Source organism: Pongo abelii, chromosome 4, assembly GCF_028885655.2.
Source record: "Pongo abelii isolate AG06213 chromosome 4, NHGRI_mPonAbe1-v2.0_pri, whole genome shotgun sequence".
Taxonomy (NCBI): Eukaryota; Metazoa; Chordata; class Mammalia; order Primates; family Hominidae; genus Pongo; species Pongo abelii.
The window spans coordinates 164,471,936-164,489,288 of record NC_071989.2 but is presented as its reverse complement, the minus strand read 5'-3'; the positions used below and the strand labels follow the sequence as shown (position 1 = coordinate 164,489,288).

Here is a 17,353-nt window from a genome sequence, read left to right as displayed (position 1 = left end):
TAATTCTTATTATTTGGAAAAGAAAAGAGTATTCATTTTAGCTAAAAAGGCAAATGAGAGTAACATACAATTTATATGAATGGAAATACAAAAAATAAGCCAACTAAGAAAATAATGACCCACAGAAGAAAGTAAGAAACCCTAAATAAACCTATCTTAAAATAGCATTTCAAGCTTATAAAATTAACAAAAACATTTCTAGTAATTACACCTATTGTTGGCATACACATGAGAAAAGCGGCTCCCAGATACCTTGCTAGTGGCCAAATAAAACTTGCAGGACCCTAATATCAGAATGGCAGAACAGCAAGAACTATAAAAATGTTCTAACCCTTACATTCTATGAATCTATTTTTGTGAATTTGTACTCTAACATAATTGGACAGAAGAAAAAAATATTGTATGTACAGCAGTATTTATTGCAGCATTACCAAGAATAAAATAAAACCAGGAGGCAAACTAAATACGCAATATTAAGGCAAAGATTTAGTAAATTGCAATAGATCAACATGATAAAATTTATACTGTTAAAGTTATTGTAACTATATAGAAAGGTGGAAAATGTTTATGAGGTACAGTTAAATAAGAGATGCAAAATACAAAATGCTGTATATACTATGATTGCAGCAATGTAAAATACACATATGTAGTGAAGGCTTGTAGAGCACTATATAAAAATGAAAACAGTTGTGCAGTAGTTGCATTTAGGCATCAGGCTAATAAAGAATTTACTTTTTAACGTATCATATCCTCAAAACATCATTAAAATTGATAATTTTTATTAACCAAACTACTTTTTTAGCAGCCATTTAGTCACCAACTGACATAGTTTCTAATTGTTTTTATACTATTATTGGGACCTGCATAGGACTTACTCATTCCAATAAAACCAAGTCATGACCCTGCCTTGTGCCCACAAATCCATAAGCTCTCACATGTTCAACTTTTTGCTCAAAATTCACCCCCTCTAGGAAGCTCTCCTTCAGTGCCTCTCACATCATTTATTCACTATCACTATACCCAAAACTAATTACAGTTGACCCTTGAACAATGCAGGTTTGAACTTCATGGATCCACATATACTTACATATAAGTAGAGTTTCTTCTGCTTCTTCTACTCCTGAGACAACAAGACGAACCTCTCCTCTTCCTCCTCCTCCTCAGCCTACTCAACTTGAAGTCAACAAGGATGAAGATCTTTATAATGATCCACTTCCACTTAATAAATAGTAAATTTATTTTCTTTTCCTTATGATTTTCCTAATAATGTTTTCTTTTGTCTAGCTTGCTTTATTATAATATATATTATACAAAACATGTTAATTGGTTATCTATATTATCAGCAAGACTTCCAGGCAACAGTAGGCTATTAATAGTTAAGTTTTGGGGGAGTCAAAAGTTATATGAGGATGGTCATCTGTGCAGGGGGTTGGCACCTCTAACTTGTAATTAAAGAGCACTGTAATTGATGTATTTTTATTAGCTCATATGTCATGTTCCAAGCATTATTCAGTTGTTAGATTCTATTTGCTTTTATCTTTCTGAACAAATTTCAAATTCTTGAAAGAAAAAATCTTCTCTTCCCACCACCACTATTTTCAGTTGAGCCTAGTACAATGGTTTTCATGCAGAGAAAGCTCAATATATTTGCTCAATGGACCGAACCCTAAATTTTCTAACTTCAAAATATCTAGTCAGGTTACTTGCAAATACGACCACCAGTAAATGTTTTCCAATGTGCAAAACCTGTGTACATTTGACTTTTTTTTTCTTTCCAGCCTTTACATTTGATATGGTTTAGATTTGGGTCCTCTCCTGAATCTCATGTAGAATTGTAATCCCCAGTGTTGGAAGAGTAGTCTGGGGAAGGTGACTGGATCATGGGGGCAGTCTTCCCCCTTGCTGTTCTCATGATAGTGAGTGAGTTCTCATGAGATCTGGTTGTTTAAAAGTGTGTGGCATCTTTCCCAGCTCTCTCTTCCTCCTACTCCAGCCATGTAGGATGTGTCTGCTTCCCTTTTGCTTCCACCATGATTGTAAGTTTCCTGAAGGTCTCCCTAACCATGCTTCCTGTACAGCCTGTGGAACCATGAGAAAATTAAACCTCTTTTCTTTATAAATTATCCAGTCTCAGGTAGTTCTTTACAGCAATGTGAGAACAGACTAATACAACACTTTACTGCCAATTTTGGTTAATAATTGACATATATGTGATAACCTAGGATAATGGATGGCTCAAATGGATTTAGTTTTACTATACATCATGTATATGTCTTCATACATTGTCTGACCAATATTCCACAGAGATCTTTTGGATTTTAACTTTATGTTGAGAGTAGTAATTAGTCAAACTTCATAGATTTTGATTATAATTTCCTCAATGAACTACCTTAAGAATATATAGCAAACAGGCAAATTGGTAAAGGACAAAAGTGACTAAGGTCATTATCAACTTAGATGGTGAGAGAACACAGAACCCTTAAATGTATACTCCAGTATACATTTAATACATATCCAGAATATGATTTGACCTGGTATACAACAACACAGATATGTCTGAAATAAAAAATAAGTGAGATAAACAATTTACAGCAGGTACAATAATAAAAACTAAGACTAAATGAAGCAAATAATCATGTTAATCTTTAAGAAATGTACTGAAGTTATTAAACCAGATAGTGGAATGTTTACTCAGAAAGGATTATATATAAACTGATTAAACATAGAAATAGTCATTTTTTTATTCTATAGAAACATGTCCATTAATTGAAAATGTGCTCATTTTCTTATACTTAAGATTTACATTAGAAATCATTTTGTTTTGACTTTTGTTGAAACTCTTCCTAAAATAGTAGTAACTTTTACCATCATAGTAAACATAGTCATTAGAGTTTAGTTTGTGGTTGATGAGTTAGGATCTTGAAGAGATACAGGGCATTATTTTGTGTATTTAGTAGATACTGGGTTTAAAGTATTGATATCCCTGATCCTTCCAAATTGAGTTTGGTATGTTCATCCCGTGTCTCCATGCATATTCAACTGTTGCACTCACCACCTTCCATTTATTCATTCAAATATTTTTTAAAATGTGTACCAAGTGCCATTTATGGTCTGGTCAGCATGCTGAAGCTACCACAGTGAATGCCTCTGCCACTTCCCATACTCCCATGAAGCTTAGAGTCTGGAACAGGAAATAGAAATTAACCAAAAATTATGAAAATGTTCAATTCTCTTATTAAAAAGTGCCATGAAAGAAAAACAGAAGGAACAATAAGAATACATAGCAAGAGGTGAATATCCAGTGTTGGAGGATAAAGAAAGTGTCCTCAGAGAAGTGACAGTTTAAAATAAATTCTGAAGAATGATGGAGGCTAGCCAGACAAATGGGAAATAGGAGAACATTCCTGGATACAGAAAGAGCAAACAAGAAAACTCTGAAGTGGAGAGGACCAAGGTAATATTAGAAACAAGAGCCATGTGGGTGGCGCACCTAATGTGAAAAGAGTGAAACAAAATGTGCCTAGAAACTATAGAGGGGCTAGAAGACCTGAGGCCCTAAGACTAGATGAGGGATTTGTGATTTTATCCTAAGAGCAATGGTAACCACTAATTAGCCATGTAGGTGCCCATTCCCCCACACTTGACTGAAAATTATTGTTTCATAGTTTCACAGTGCCAATATCTCAGATAGTACCTGACACATAGAGGGCATTCAATGTTTACTGGAGGGCTGAAAGAATGAATTGCCCTTCATCTCTCCATCAAAAGAATAATGAGATTCTCAGTTATTGAGGACTCTGATTTAACGGTGGTAGGAGAGGAAAGATTTCAGTCACTACCATTTTACCATCTATCCTTTTATGGTGGCATTATATTGCAACTAACATTCAAAGGAATACATGAAGAAGCTACCAGACAGATGGACCCCTCTATAATCAAAGGAAAAGTCTAGCCAAGGCAGAATCTCAGTGCAGTCTCCCTGAAAAACCATCAAATCCTAAGCAAATATTCTGAGGTTACAGAGTCAACCTATGTAAACTTTCAGAAGAATCCCAAGCAGGATGCCAAACTCAACAATACAAAAAATATCTAGAAGAGAAATGCTGTCCTCCAACAGTGACCTGGGAATATGATCACTTCTCAGTGATCATATTTAGGGCTTTGATTAAAATCTGCTCACAGGGTGTTTTTCTGATCAGCGAGTATTTTGTTTTTATTCTCTAGCTAGCAACTAGCCCTTTGCTCTTGGTTGAATTCAGGCATGCACAGGCCTTTTCTTTTCATGCATCCAAGCAAAAATCTCTTGCAGTTTTAAACATACTGCTCTCTCCACTGTAGTCCACTTGATAGTTGGCCTGTCTTTCTTTACTTTTTCAAGACAAGCTTTGATCATCTGATTCCTCTACTCCACCTTCACTGACTTACCATTGCCTACAGAATAAAACTGAAAATTCTAAGCTTGCTACATAGCATCCCATACCTCTCACCTATCCAATATGTTTGTCTAATCTCCTCTCACTTCCCCTCCACATATTCACTGTGATCAAGCCCTTTTTTTTGCTTACTAGATGCAATGACAAAGAAAACTAGCTTCCTGTATTCCTTTTTCCTTCCCTTCCTCCTTTTTTTAAAAAATCATATCATCAGATAATTAACTCTACAGCTAAAAATAAGATGCCCAAAGACACAGAAAATATGCAAATCTAAAACAAACATTCCAGGTGTCTCATTTAAAGCATCACTTTCCTGCACAAAGCACAACTGCAATGACACCTGGTTTGTTCCCTGAATGGTTGCCCAACTACAACCATGGTAATGATACTTCATGGGGAAGGTTACTTAACTTTATCTAGTTGAGGACCTTCTGGGAGAACCGGTTGAAAAAGTAGATTTTTGTGCATGCCCCCAAATAATGAGTGTAAACAGGCTGCTGGGGCCTGGAAATCTGCATTGGAGACTGGACTCATACATGGTTCTTATTCAAATGTCCCATCGAAGATACTTTGAGAAACACTGATTTCCGGTGTTGAGGTGAACTTGCAATATTTCAAATAGCCTGTTCTTCTGATTAATGGTATTTCCCTATTGACATGCTGAAGGCAGAATTCAGCTGCATACCTATTTTTGGTGACCAAAATTTTTTCTTGAAGAAACTAAGAACTGACAATAACTTTCTAGCATAAATGTATGGTGGCTTATTTTTGGTTTTTCGTGTTCTGAGGATGCTTGTCCCCAGCTTAATGACTTCAATACAAAATTATCACAGTGAGATCAGACTGACAATGGCTTAGAGCACTGTTCTGAACAATGGACCATAAATGAGTGCTACTTTTTTGGCCAAATTTATTCTCTAAAAACATGTCCCTTCATAAGAATCCAGGTTTATTCTACAAACACCTTTTAACTGTATGCCAATTCCCAGGCATGGAACTGGGTGCTAGTTTCAAAAGCCCACAATTGGTTGTTGTTGTTGTTGTTGCTCTGTGGAATAGATGACCTGTGCCACAGTTTTACATGTGATATCCAGTATCAGTTGGGTGACAAGCAGGAAAGAACATTTTGGGAAAACATAATGATCTATTGGTAGTTCCTTGGGACCTGCAATCTAGCACTGAATGGAAATTATCAGTTAAAAGCAGACACTAAAGGAGGATTACTCAGAGAAAACCTCTCTCCTCCACAAAATCACGGCTGATATTTTCGAACCAAATCATTTTTATTTACTCTTAACTGCAAAAGTTTTCAGATATCTACTTTTCATCAAGTGAATGTTTTCTCATAAAAGATTTTGGATGAATTTTATCAACATTTGGTTCTTCATTTTATCTTTATTTAACTTAGGAAGGTTAGTCGTAACTGTATTAAAGACAACTAACATAAATGATGCAACCAGTCAAAAGGAGCTGTCTAGCCAATTATGAAATAAGTAAATAAATAAAAATGGCAACTACAGTCCTTTAAAATGCTCTAGAAAATAATTTGACATTTAGAAGAAGGATAAAAACATTGAAATAACATACACAGCCTTCTAGAGGCAAAATATCTTGCAAAGCTTTTGCTTTATTTTAAAAGAACAAGAAAGAATCCCAAATTATTAAAAGGTGACTTGACTTCTGCATAGACATAAATGAACATCAGTAAAGACAAGAAATCTTTTCAGTCAGAAAGACCATCTGACAAGAAATACAAATGAAGGAAAGTAGAGAAACACATATTTAATTAGTTTAAAGCAACAAAATTAAAAAGTATAATGGCTCATTTTATTGGTGCTTGAACAACCTGTCAGTTAATATCCCCATTACCTTTAGTGAAAATAAAAATATCAAAGCACATGTGTTCTTTGTTAATTACATCTAATTAAAGTAATAACCCTACATCAATTATTGTTACAGCAATAAATGACCAATCTTTAAGCCAACAGGAAAGGAGCAGATGAGGAGATAGATAATCCTAGCATTAATAAAAGAGGTTCATTTACTGTACTTTTCATTTAGCACAAGAGACAACTGAGGCCACTGACTGGCCAGGATCACCCAGTTCAGTATATCTTTCATCAGATGATGATTATAGAGCTGTCTTCATTTTCTAGTCTTTTTATATTAAAAAAGATGCTTTTATGAAGTAATCGTAAATATCTGTTGCAAGGTTTAGGCATATTTGATGTTCATTCAGGACCCAATATTTTTATTCACTTATTTAAACGTTTGTTTATTCTCCACATGATGCTCATCTCTCCTAGATATATTTGGCCCTTTTCTCCACCCACCTCTCTCCTCTCTTTCTCTTTACTCTTTTTCCCTGTCTTCACTTCCCTGTTCCTACTCACTCTTCATGTTTTCCTTTCTTTCTTTCTTTCTCTCTGTTTGTCAATCTAGAGCTCATGATCACACATTCAGGTATTAGAAAGGTGAGAAAGTCAGTAAGATCATTCGCTTACCCCAAGTATCAGTGATATAAGACCCTGGTTTAAAAAAGCTGGTGACATAACTCAAAGTTTAGCGAGACATACCTCCAGACTAGTGTCCTTATTAACCCACAACATTGGTCATCTCTTGGTTCATCTCAATGATTTTAAATACACAATGAGGATCTGTTCTGTCCTCGTTCTGTTAGTTAGCAGTGAGATGGATAAAAATGCTTCAAGGTGTTATTCTTATTTCCTGGTATGACCACTCAATTCCCAAAAATGCATCACATCGCTTCCAGTGCCAGTCGGTAGATTTCTTGAGAACAGCAGAAACTATGCACCTTCAACTCCCAACACTGTGCCTGGTCTTCTCCAGGTAATCCTGGCTTTCAGAAACAGTTCAGAGGCCTGAAGGGAATTGGCTAATTATCAGCTATAGACTCGTGTATCCACAGCTGCATAGCTGAGTTCTCTTACAATGCACTTAATATGTTCACCTCATGTAAGACGTTGACTGGCAGTAGCTAATGCAATAAAAACATGTAATAATCTACTATATAAAGAAGTCTAGAAGTATAGCGTTTCAGAGTTGGTGAAGGTGGTTCTACCACGTCATTAAGAACCTAGATTTGTCTCTTTGTAACTATGTGACTTGGCACATACATCATTTCTACCATCCAGTATCTTACATGAATAATGTAACTACAACATGAGAAGCACTCAGTAAATTTTTCTATCATCATCATCATCATTGTTTTAAACACTACTATTTTATGAAAGGTTTTACTTGTTCAAGAGTTCTACTAAAGCCAGAATAATAATCCATTGGCTAGATAATCCCTAAAGTTTATTTCATATTTACATAGATGGCTCTGTTGTGGTTTTGTGTTTTTGTTATTTGGATTCTTTTGGGTCCATTTCTCAGATGCGATAGTTTTCCCAATGCCATCCAATCTTCATTGGATTTTCCAGAAGAGGGAAAAAATACGGGACAGAGAAGCTACTATGTATCCCATAAGAAGACTACAGATTCTTCACAACAGCAGAGAGAGCTGGTATCTCTGCCTCTCATTGTGTTTCCTCCTCTCCCACTCTGCCAACAGGGGTGAGTGCAAAATTTTAATGAGAACAAAATGCAACCAGATTGATTTACTGTCCAGCACCTGCTTACGCTACACAAGCACCTTTAAAAATAGCATCTTGGTGGGTGTTGCTTTTCAATGGTCAGAAATAATAAGATTTGGAAACGAAGGTTTTTAAAATGCCAAAAGCAAAGCAAAAAATTGATAAATCACAAAATCAAGACGCCAACTGTTTGTTCTCACTCCAAGTGGAAACAATGAGGCCCACAAGGTATGTGGCCTGACTGCAAACAAGTTAGGGAGATGAAATCATAAGGGCAGGGCGGAACCCTCAGAACTCCTACAGGGGACTTCAGTGCCAAAGGCAGGTTCATTTCATCCAAGGCTTATTTTTTATAGGTTGCAGATATAGCAATTCCAGTTACTAAGTATCCAGAGAGCCAGTTTATTACCACTATAAGGTACTATTTCATCTCTAATAATAAATGCAGCCTCCTTTTCTAATTATTTATCTTTGTAGAGTATCATCCTCCTCCATCCTACCCCAAGATAAGCTGAAAAGACAGAAAAGAAACTATCTTTTCTCCATAAAAAAGTCTTTCTTGGAGTGTTATATGGTATTCCAAAGGTTCTGAAACAACTTCTTCCACTATAAGCAAACAAACAAACACACATGCAACAGTTCCCCACAAGAATATACTAAAGGCTTTGTATCATAAAACAATGAAAACTCTTTGGAACAAAAATGTTTGAAATGACCAGGAAATATTTCACGGGCTAAACTTGGCAAACTTATCTAAGAAAGCTTGGAAGGAGTGTTTTATGGGATTTATGGACTTATCTCCAGTAATGGATCATAGTTCTATCATAAGAAACATCATTCACTGCCAGGTTGGCATTTTGGGTTTGTTTTAAATTTAAACATACAATTTACTGGCTGGCCCAAGCTTCAACCATATTAACCACAAGTCAGAGCATTGGAGGAATTAAAACACAAGGGAATCCCAATTACTTTTCTAGAAATCTCACAGAGACACTGGAGGTGGCCCTTGCCTTCAAGGAGCTTCCTCACTTATTGTAAGAAGGAAAAACCAACCAAAGGAAAGGATGATCCTAGTCACAATTTATTGTGTGCTATTATAAACAGTACCTGGTTCACTTTCACAAGGATTTAAATGCACAAGAGAGAATAAAATTCAGAGCTAAACCACGAGAACTAGTAGGCAAGTGATACAGATTCAGTCAGAGAAAGTTGCTGTCCATTTCAGTCAATCTATAAATCTTGGTAAAAAAGAAATGTCCTTGTAGGTATCTAAAAGGCTTTTTTTAACACTTAAAATAAGCTAAGAAGGCAAGCAATTTTTATTTGTGTATATGATAAATGCATTTATGTATTATGCACGTGTTATTATTTATCCATCCATTGCTCATTCACAGCTATTGTCTCAGTGTTGACATAGTATATGCCCTAGAAGTCAACCTAAGTCTGAATATTAATAACTTCAACTTATAAACTCTTCTGAGATTATTGTTTTCTGTTCTGATTTACAGTAGTTTAACAAATTAATCAGATCACTTATAAGTGAAATTAATGCAATCACAAAATATTATCTAAAAGAAACAATGGCCTAAAAACCACAGGATTTCTATTATTCCATTGCTGTCTTTTCTGATTCAAAGTATTTATATCAAGTAATTTCAATGATTACTCCTAAATTCTCAAACTGTTCATAGAAATAACTAACATTTTTCTTACTCTACAGGTATGTTACATAGGTGTATTCAATTTCATCATGATAATCTATAACAAATGAAGATTAAAATTATATTCTTACCTTCTCTGTCCCAAGATAGCATTAAATATGAAGTAGGAAAAGAATATTTTCTGACATTGTTAATTCAACAAATCTACACATAACATCATTCTAGAGAGGAGTTGCATTTCCACTGAAAATAGTGAAGTCGGCTGGGCGCGGTGGCTCATGCCTATAATCTCAGCACTTTGGGAGGTCAAGGCGGGTGGATCATGAGGTCAGGAGTTCAAGACCAGCCTGGCCAAAATGGTGAAACCCCATCTCTACTAAATATACAAAAATTAGCTGGGCATGGTGGCGGGCGCCTGTAATCCCAGCTACTCGGGAGGCTGAGGCAGGAGAATCACTTGAACCCGGGAGGCAGAGGTTGCGGTGATTTGATATTGTGCCACTGCACTCCAACCTGGGTGACAGAGTGAGACTCCGTCCCCACCCCCCCAAAAAAAGAAAAGAAAATAGTAAAGTCCAGAATAGAGTTTATTTTAAAAATCATATGAAAGTCTTCAAAGTCTATCATTCTAAGAATGTCTTTGTCACAGTTTGAACACACTCAAGACATCAGTGGAAGGACCTAATTCATTTAAATGCTACTGGCTAGGTATGCTGAACTCCTCCCCATCTTAGGTGCTACTGTCTGTGGTTAAGCTAGCCCCAATATGGTCTGCTTCTAACTGCTTCCCAGCTTGGTTTGTTTCCCACCTAGTATAACATGCTGGAGAACACCTTACTTCAGGTTTGCTTGCAAAACAACATCAGTCCTGTGGTTGTCCTAGTGTAAATGACTCCACCAGTTTCTGTTGCTTACAGAATCATTTGCACACCAGATGCCTGAAGCTGTTTGATATCTGGCCCTATACTCACCCGCCTCCTCTCCGCTGGCACCATCGTCCCATATGTCACAGCTGTAGCTTTCGTGCAACACTTCCTCTACAACAGAGGTTCTCAACCAGAGGCTATTTTGTTCTCTAAAGACTATTTCGCAATGAGTGGAGACATTTTTGGTTTTCACAAATGGAGGCGGTAGTGCTACTGGCATCTGGTGGTTAGAGGCCAGAGATGATGCTAAACATACTCCAATGCATAGGACAGACCCCCAAAGGAAATATTCCATCGCAGAATATTTATTATTAACATATTATCTAGCCTGAAATAGTGTCCAGATTGAGAAACCTTTTCCTACCAGAAATGCTGCCTCTCTGCCTAGGCATTCCTTTCACTTTTCAAGGTCCCACTGAAATGGCTCCTCTTCCTTAAAACTATCCCTAATTTTCCAGACTGCTAGTCACTACCTCACTTTCTACCTATCACATTTGCTTGAGACTCTATTTCAAACCATGCTTATAACGGATATCTATAAAGTGTTTGGATCCTCCCTAGACTGTGAACTCCAATATGCCAAGTCTTACTCCTCTATTTCTTGATTAGCCCACTGCAGACACTATAAATGTTAAATGTATATCTTTCATCATAATTTCCTAATTTCCATGTACACCCATATTTTCTAATACAGTAGCTACTAATCATCTGTGGTATTTAAATTTAAATTAATTAAAATTAAATAAAATTTAAAATTCAGTTCTTCAATTGCATTAGCCACACTCCAAGAGCTCAGAAGCCACATGTGGCTAATGGCAACTGTGCTGGACACTGCAGAAAGTTCTACTGGGTAGCACAGCATCTAGACTCTAAACCCCATGAGAATTACAGGCAACACCTATGTTCATCCCACACATGTCTGGTACATAGTTGGTGTTTTATCAATATTTGTGTAAATGAGTGAAGTTATCTTGATCCTAGGTGTGCTAACTTCTGCTTACTCTATGTGTATGAGGAATAAAAGCACAACTAAGATAAATACTTTCTGAAAATTCCTCTTTCACGGTTGGTCCATGCAGAGAAGTCTTGGTCATGAGTAGGAAGGTATGGTCGGATTGAGTACTGAATAAACTGGAGGGCATCAGGAGAAGCAGCAGGGTCACAAGTTAGGAAGTTAACATTTTGAGGCCATGTGATGGTTGCACAACCTGAGTCTATCCTGAATGGCTTCCTGGAGAAGCTGGGCCCTAAGCACCGGCATCCTCAGCAAGAAAGGCACGCAGAGGATACAATCATACAGCATAACACAGATATAAAGGTGAAGATTCAAAACCCAGAGATGGGGGGACATAAAAACTGGAATAGGGAAGTCTCAGAGAATACTGTCTAAGGTTAAGAGTTAAATAATTTGGGTTCAAGTTCCTCCTCTATCACTTTCTAACAGGGTAATGTGGTCAAGTCAGTTTTCCCCTTTCAGTCTCAGTTTCCCTATCTGCAAAATGTGGATAATAGTTATTATCCTTTTCACTGCTTTATTGCAGGAAATGAGATAATGTGTGTATGCTTTGAACACAGAGACTGGGACAGAACAGGCTCCAAATAAAGGCTGGTATTTTCATAATTATCAAAAGGATTATTATAAAATCTTTAGGATGTGAGAAAACACAGAGGTCAAGTCCAACTCCAATCCTGCCTCTGTTCTCACTACCTGAGTTTCTAATCCTCTCCACAGTATCTCCGCCAAAGACGGTCCAGGTGGAAATCTTAAATGACCATAGACGTACTGGTTTTTGAGATAATCCTTTCTATTTCAGATGACTGTATAACATAAAATCACCATGTTTCTCAATGGGTCACTATTGGCATTTCAATACAGCAGTTCTTTATTGTGCTGGGCTGCCCCATGCATTATAGAACACTAAACATCTTTGTCTCGCCCTCCAGATCCCAAGAGCATACCCTACGCCCCATCACTGAAGGAACGAAAACTTGCCCTCAGATACAGATATTTCCCAAGTTCCCCAGAAAGGAAGTATCACCACCTGCTAAAAACTGTTGCCCAAGCAAAAATCTGCCTCCTGGATTTGACCTTGAGAGAGTATAATAGAAACAGTCAAATTACTGAAATTTCAAGAATTAGATAAACTATATGACAGAGTTTACCTGCTTGCTCTCAGCTCTACCCCCTTCCCTCTCTCTGCTCTGCTCAGTGTCTTAGAGAGTTACATCTCCCAGGCTCCTTTTCCCACTCCTTCTAGGTAGGCTCATCCAGCAAGAGGCTCTGGAGTATAGGAGAAGTCAGAGCATTTATTTCCCCTCTTACTCTGTCTTGTGCAGTGTCTCTTCTCTGGCAGAGGCAGCATCTCCTTCGTGATCTAACTCGTTCTCAAAAGGCCTTCTCTCCATGGTCCCAACTGCTGCCAGGGTAGCCCTGCCTGTATTTTCATTCCTGTCTGATGACTCCAGCATCTTGGCTTTGATGTTGTTTCTCCAGTCCCTTAGTAGCCTCACGCTGCTGGCTGCTCTCTCGACTTTTCCATTGCCTATGTAATGAATTATCTGTATCATTAAATTCCCTCTGCTGAAATACATAGGGTGGTTTATGTTTTCTTGATCAGATACTGATAGACACAAACTGGGAGATGATGGTTTTTCCTGTCTACATCTTGAAAGAACGTTTGAACAGAGTAGCTAGAGAAAGGGACTGTATCTGGATTTTTTCCCATTGCTTGTGTGGTCTTAAAGTAGTCACTTTTAAGAAAACATCTATTTTCTGATGTCTTCTTTCTAGGAATATAAGTTTAGATGAAACTGTCAAAGCAGCAACTCCTTGTTTTCCCCATGGATCAGCTTTCCTTTATGGAAAAAGACACCATTCTCCCAAAGGAGACTGATTCCTCAGATGAAAAATATCTACGCAAAGTAGAAAATGGAAGCTGAACTGCAAAAAGCCAATATGTTGGCCCTTTTTCCCATCTCTTCTCCAACTCTAAAAATACAGGAGAAAGAGAAAATAGTTTAATTCCAACATGTGACCAATATCCAGTGCAATTCATTGCTAAAAAATGTTTCAATTTCTGAATGGAATGACTTAGACACAAGACTAATAACCTTGGTTTAAAGTGTAGGAGCTGCTAAAAACATATGCAGAACACACCAAAATTATAGATACGCAAGCATAGGATTTTGCCAGCAAAGCAATAATAACTGTGTCTGTATGATTCTGCTTTATTTTCCAAGACATTTTTTCATTCTCATTTTCTATGTGTATTCATTTTGCCAGCTATAAAGATAAGTGTCTTAGGAATCCTTCAATCTCAAGCAACAGAAACTCACCCCAACTAAACTAAGTACATAGAATATAGGTAGAATTCATTACTATGTAGAAGCAAGTTTATGAATCCCAGAAAGAGAAAATTCAATAAGCCTATGGAGGAAGACTGGAGCCAGGAACCAAAAAACCATCAGGAACCAAGGAATGTCTCTCACTATGTTGCTCTCTCTAATCTAGGATTTATGTGGTCTCACATCTGTGCCAGTGAGTTCTCTTCTTTTTGGAAATGGCTGAGATGGCTGGCTGCTTCAAACAGTCTTCTTAGAAGCTATGTTAGCCTGACTTCAGTTCAAGTGGCCTCCTGGGACTGACAAGGATCTCTAAACTCCCTATTCTGGGGAAAGCACTTCATCTGACCCAGCTTGGGTCAGGCATCCAACTTTTGATCCTATCAGCTATAGCTGGGGAAACAAGGGCATATAGTATAAGCAGGACTACATAGACCACTCCAGTTGGCAAAGCAATTCTAAAAGACAAGATAGTGGGGAAAGGAAGAGGGTAATGGGTGACACAGATGCCCTTACAGTATCTAAACTCCAACAAGGAATTATGATTACAATTATCCTGATCTTCCAGACAAGTAACAGGCACAAAAGGGTTAAACCATCTGTCCAGTGGTGCACAGTTGATTAATGTGAGTCAGTACTTGAATCAATCTCTAGAATTCTTTCTCCTCAATTCCAAGTTACTACCTATGTAACAGAATCTATGACAGGCAGACTGTGGTAACTTACAGCTATTAATTATTAGATATTAATTGTAGCTATGACTATTATTATTATTCCTAAGGAACTGAGTAAGTTTTCTAAAACATGGCCACCTACACCATTTGTTCTCCTTCACCAGCTCAGTCTTCTGCCTCTCTAAGGTGAGCAACTACTACCACTTTTCCAGTAGAACTCAGAATCTATTGAAGTCCCAGAGGAGAGAATTTGAAACAAATTCTATGCAAGGGCTAGAGAGCCTCAGAGTCCTATATAAAGTATGATAATTGCAGATCTATAAAACCCAGCAAAGTTGGACAAAAGGAGTTCAACGTCAACCCTTTTGAGAATGCTGAGTCTCCCTGAGCTCTAAACAGTCAAGAGGGAGTAAAATGAATGAGCTGTGTCTTCTCTACTCTCAGGGCTTGGAGAGTGGAAGACCAGATGTAGAGTGGTGGTAGGAGAGGTTTAACAGCCTGCTCTAAGTCTTACACTCACAAGACAAGAAATGTCTTTGTTTTTTTTTAACCAGATATAGGACTTCTACAATTAAGGATATTCCAACAACCAAACTTGAGTCCTAGTGAGTCAACAGAGAAAAATGCTTGCCCTCCTTGGAAGGCCAAGAAGTCAGAGAGGTGGATCAGGTTCCAGTCTTCCTCCATAGGTGTGACTCCACTCCAGGAAGAGAGATGAACACCAGATAAACAAAATAATAAAGGCACTCATTATAAAGGTGACTCAAGTACAAAAGACATCCTGGAACTTAAATGATTGAACCAAGAAAATCAGTAAAAGAATTAAAGACAAGCATGATTTAACTGTGGTGAACACAATTAGTGGCCTGGGAGGTCAAGCATAGGAAATATCTCAAAGCACAAAACAAAAAGAAAAAAATATGGAAATCACAAAGGAAAACAGACTAAGAGGACAGACTCAAGATAATGTAAATGGAGAAAAGGCAAGAGTAAGAATTATTGCCAATACTAGGGAAAACAAAAACAAAAATTCCCCAAACTGAGCAAAGATCTGCAGCTGAAAATTGAAAGGGCTTGGGAGTTCTGGGCAGGAATGATGAAAAAAGACACAACTCCAGCCACATTCCGGTAAAATCTCTGAAGTTTTAAGATGAAAAAAAAAGTGTTATAAGCATTCAGGCAAAAGAACAAGTTTACCTTCAAAGAAACCCAAAATCACATAAATATCAGACTTCTCATCTGCAACACTGAAAGCCAAAACACCTTCAAGCAAATACAGAAAAAGGGCAGTAGCTCAAAAACCTTCTACCAGCCAAGATATAATTCCCCAATCAGGATGAAAGAAAGACAATCTAGGACCTGCAGTAACTGAGAGAGTATATCATACACCTGCCTAATTTGAAAGAAACACTTGGAAAAATACTCCAAACCAGTAACAAATATGCGCACACTGAGTTTTAGGAGAATATGGAAGATGAATAAAAGAGGATACAGCATTGAGCAACAAAACAACACAAAGGCTCCCAGGGAATGGGTAATATGAGTGCCAAGGAAGAACTTACGATGCAAAACAGGCAACTGTAAAGGAGATTTATGCTATTAAACTATCCCAGAAAAACAAATGGGAATAAGGGCTGGGTGTGGTGGCTCATGCTTGTAATCTCAGCACTTTGAGAGGCCAAGGCAGGTGTATCACCTGAGGTCAGGAGTTCGAGACAAGCCTGGTCAACATGGTGAAACTCCGTCTCTACTAAAAATACAAAAACTAGCTGGGCGTTGTGGTGCGTGCCTGTAGTCCTAGCTACTTGGGAGGCTGAGGCAGGAGAATTGCTTGAATCTTAGAGGCAGAGATTGCAGTGAGCCAAGACCACACCAGTGCACTCTAGCCTGAGTGAGAGTGAGACTCCATCTCCAAAAAAAAAAAAAAAAAAAAAAAAAGGAATAGGAAGTAGAAATAAGGAGAGGATAAAAGCATTTGAAAAAGTTACACTGTGGGTATGGAAGGCAGAAAAAAAAAAGGAAATAAAAGTAGTTCTAAAGTCATTGCTCTTTGGCTGGGCATGGTGGCTCACGCCCATAATCCCAACACTTTGGAGGCCGAGGCGGGCAGACCACTTGAAGTCAGGAGTTCGAGACCAGCCTGGCCAATATTATGAAACCCCATCTCTACTAAAAATAAAAAAAAAATTAGCCGGGCGTGATGGCACTCCTGTAATCTTAGCTATTCAGGAGGATAAAGTGGGAGGATTTCTTGAACAAGGGAGACGAAGGTTGCAGTGAGCCGAGATCATAACACTGCACTCGACCCTGGGTGACAGAGCAAGACTCCATCTCAAAAAAAAAAAATAAAGTCATTGTCCTTTGTGGGACATAACAGAAGGAAACAATGCATTTTGGTTGTGGTTCTATTTTGCTACCATATAACAGTAGCAACCGCTATTTTACTAAAATAGCAGGAAAAGGATTAGTGATTATTATTGGGATAAAAGAAATAAAATTGAGCTTCTTCATTAACAAGACAATTGTTCAGATCTCAATTTTAATCCTCTTTGTATAAAAATGCATATTCAACAGATATGTGAATCATTTGTTACTTATTTAATACGTAAGAAAAAAAGTATACCAACAAGTATTTGGACAAAGAGAGAAGCCTTTGTCCCTTGGACAATAATGAGGCATAAACTGCAATGATGCCTTGTTCACCAAATGAATATAAGA

At 37.6% G+C, this 17,353-nt stretch overlaps 1 protein-coding gene across 10 annotated transcripts in view; it reads right to left on the bottom strand.

The window, feature by feature from the left end:
* The window catches only part of SGCD (sarcoglycan delta), a 1,054,463-nt gene that overhangs the window by 967,103 nt on the left and 70,007 nt on the right, over positions 1–17,353 (bottom strand). Inside the window, exon 1 of one of the 10 annotated variants that reach the window (XM_063724347.1) lies at positions 12,943–13,426. The exons of 8 other annotated variants lie outside the window; for them this stretch is intronic. The gene's annotated coding sequence lies outside the window, so the exon portion shown is untranslated. Of the gene's footprint in view, positions 1–12,942; positions 13,427–17,353 lie in introns of those variants that run through there. One more of the 10 variants, XM_063724352.1, reaches the window with a different exon arrangement.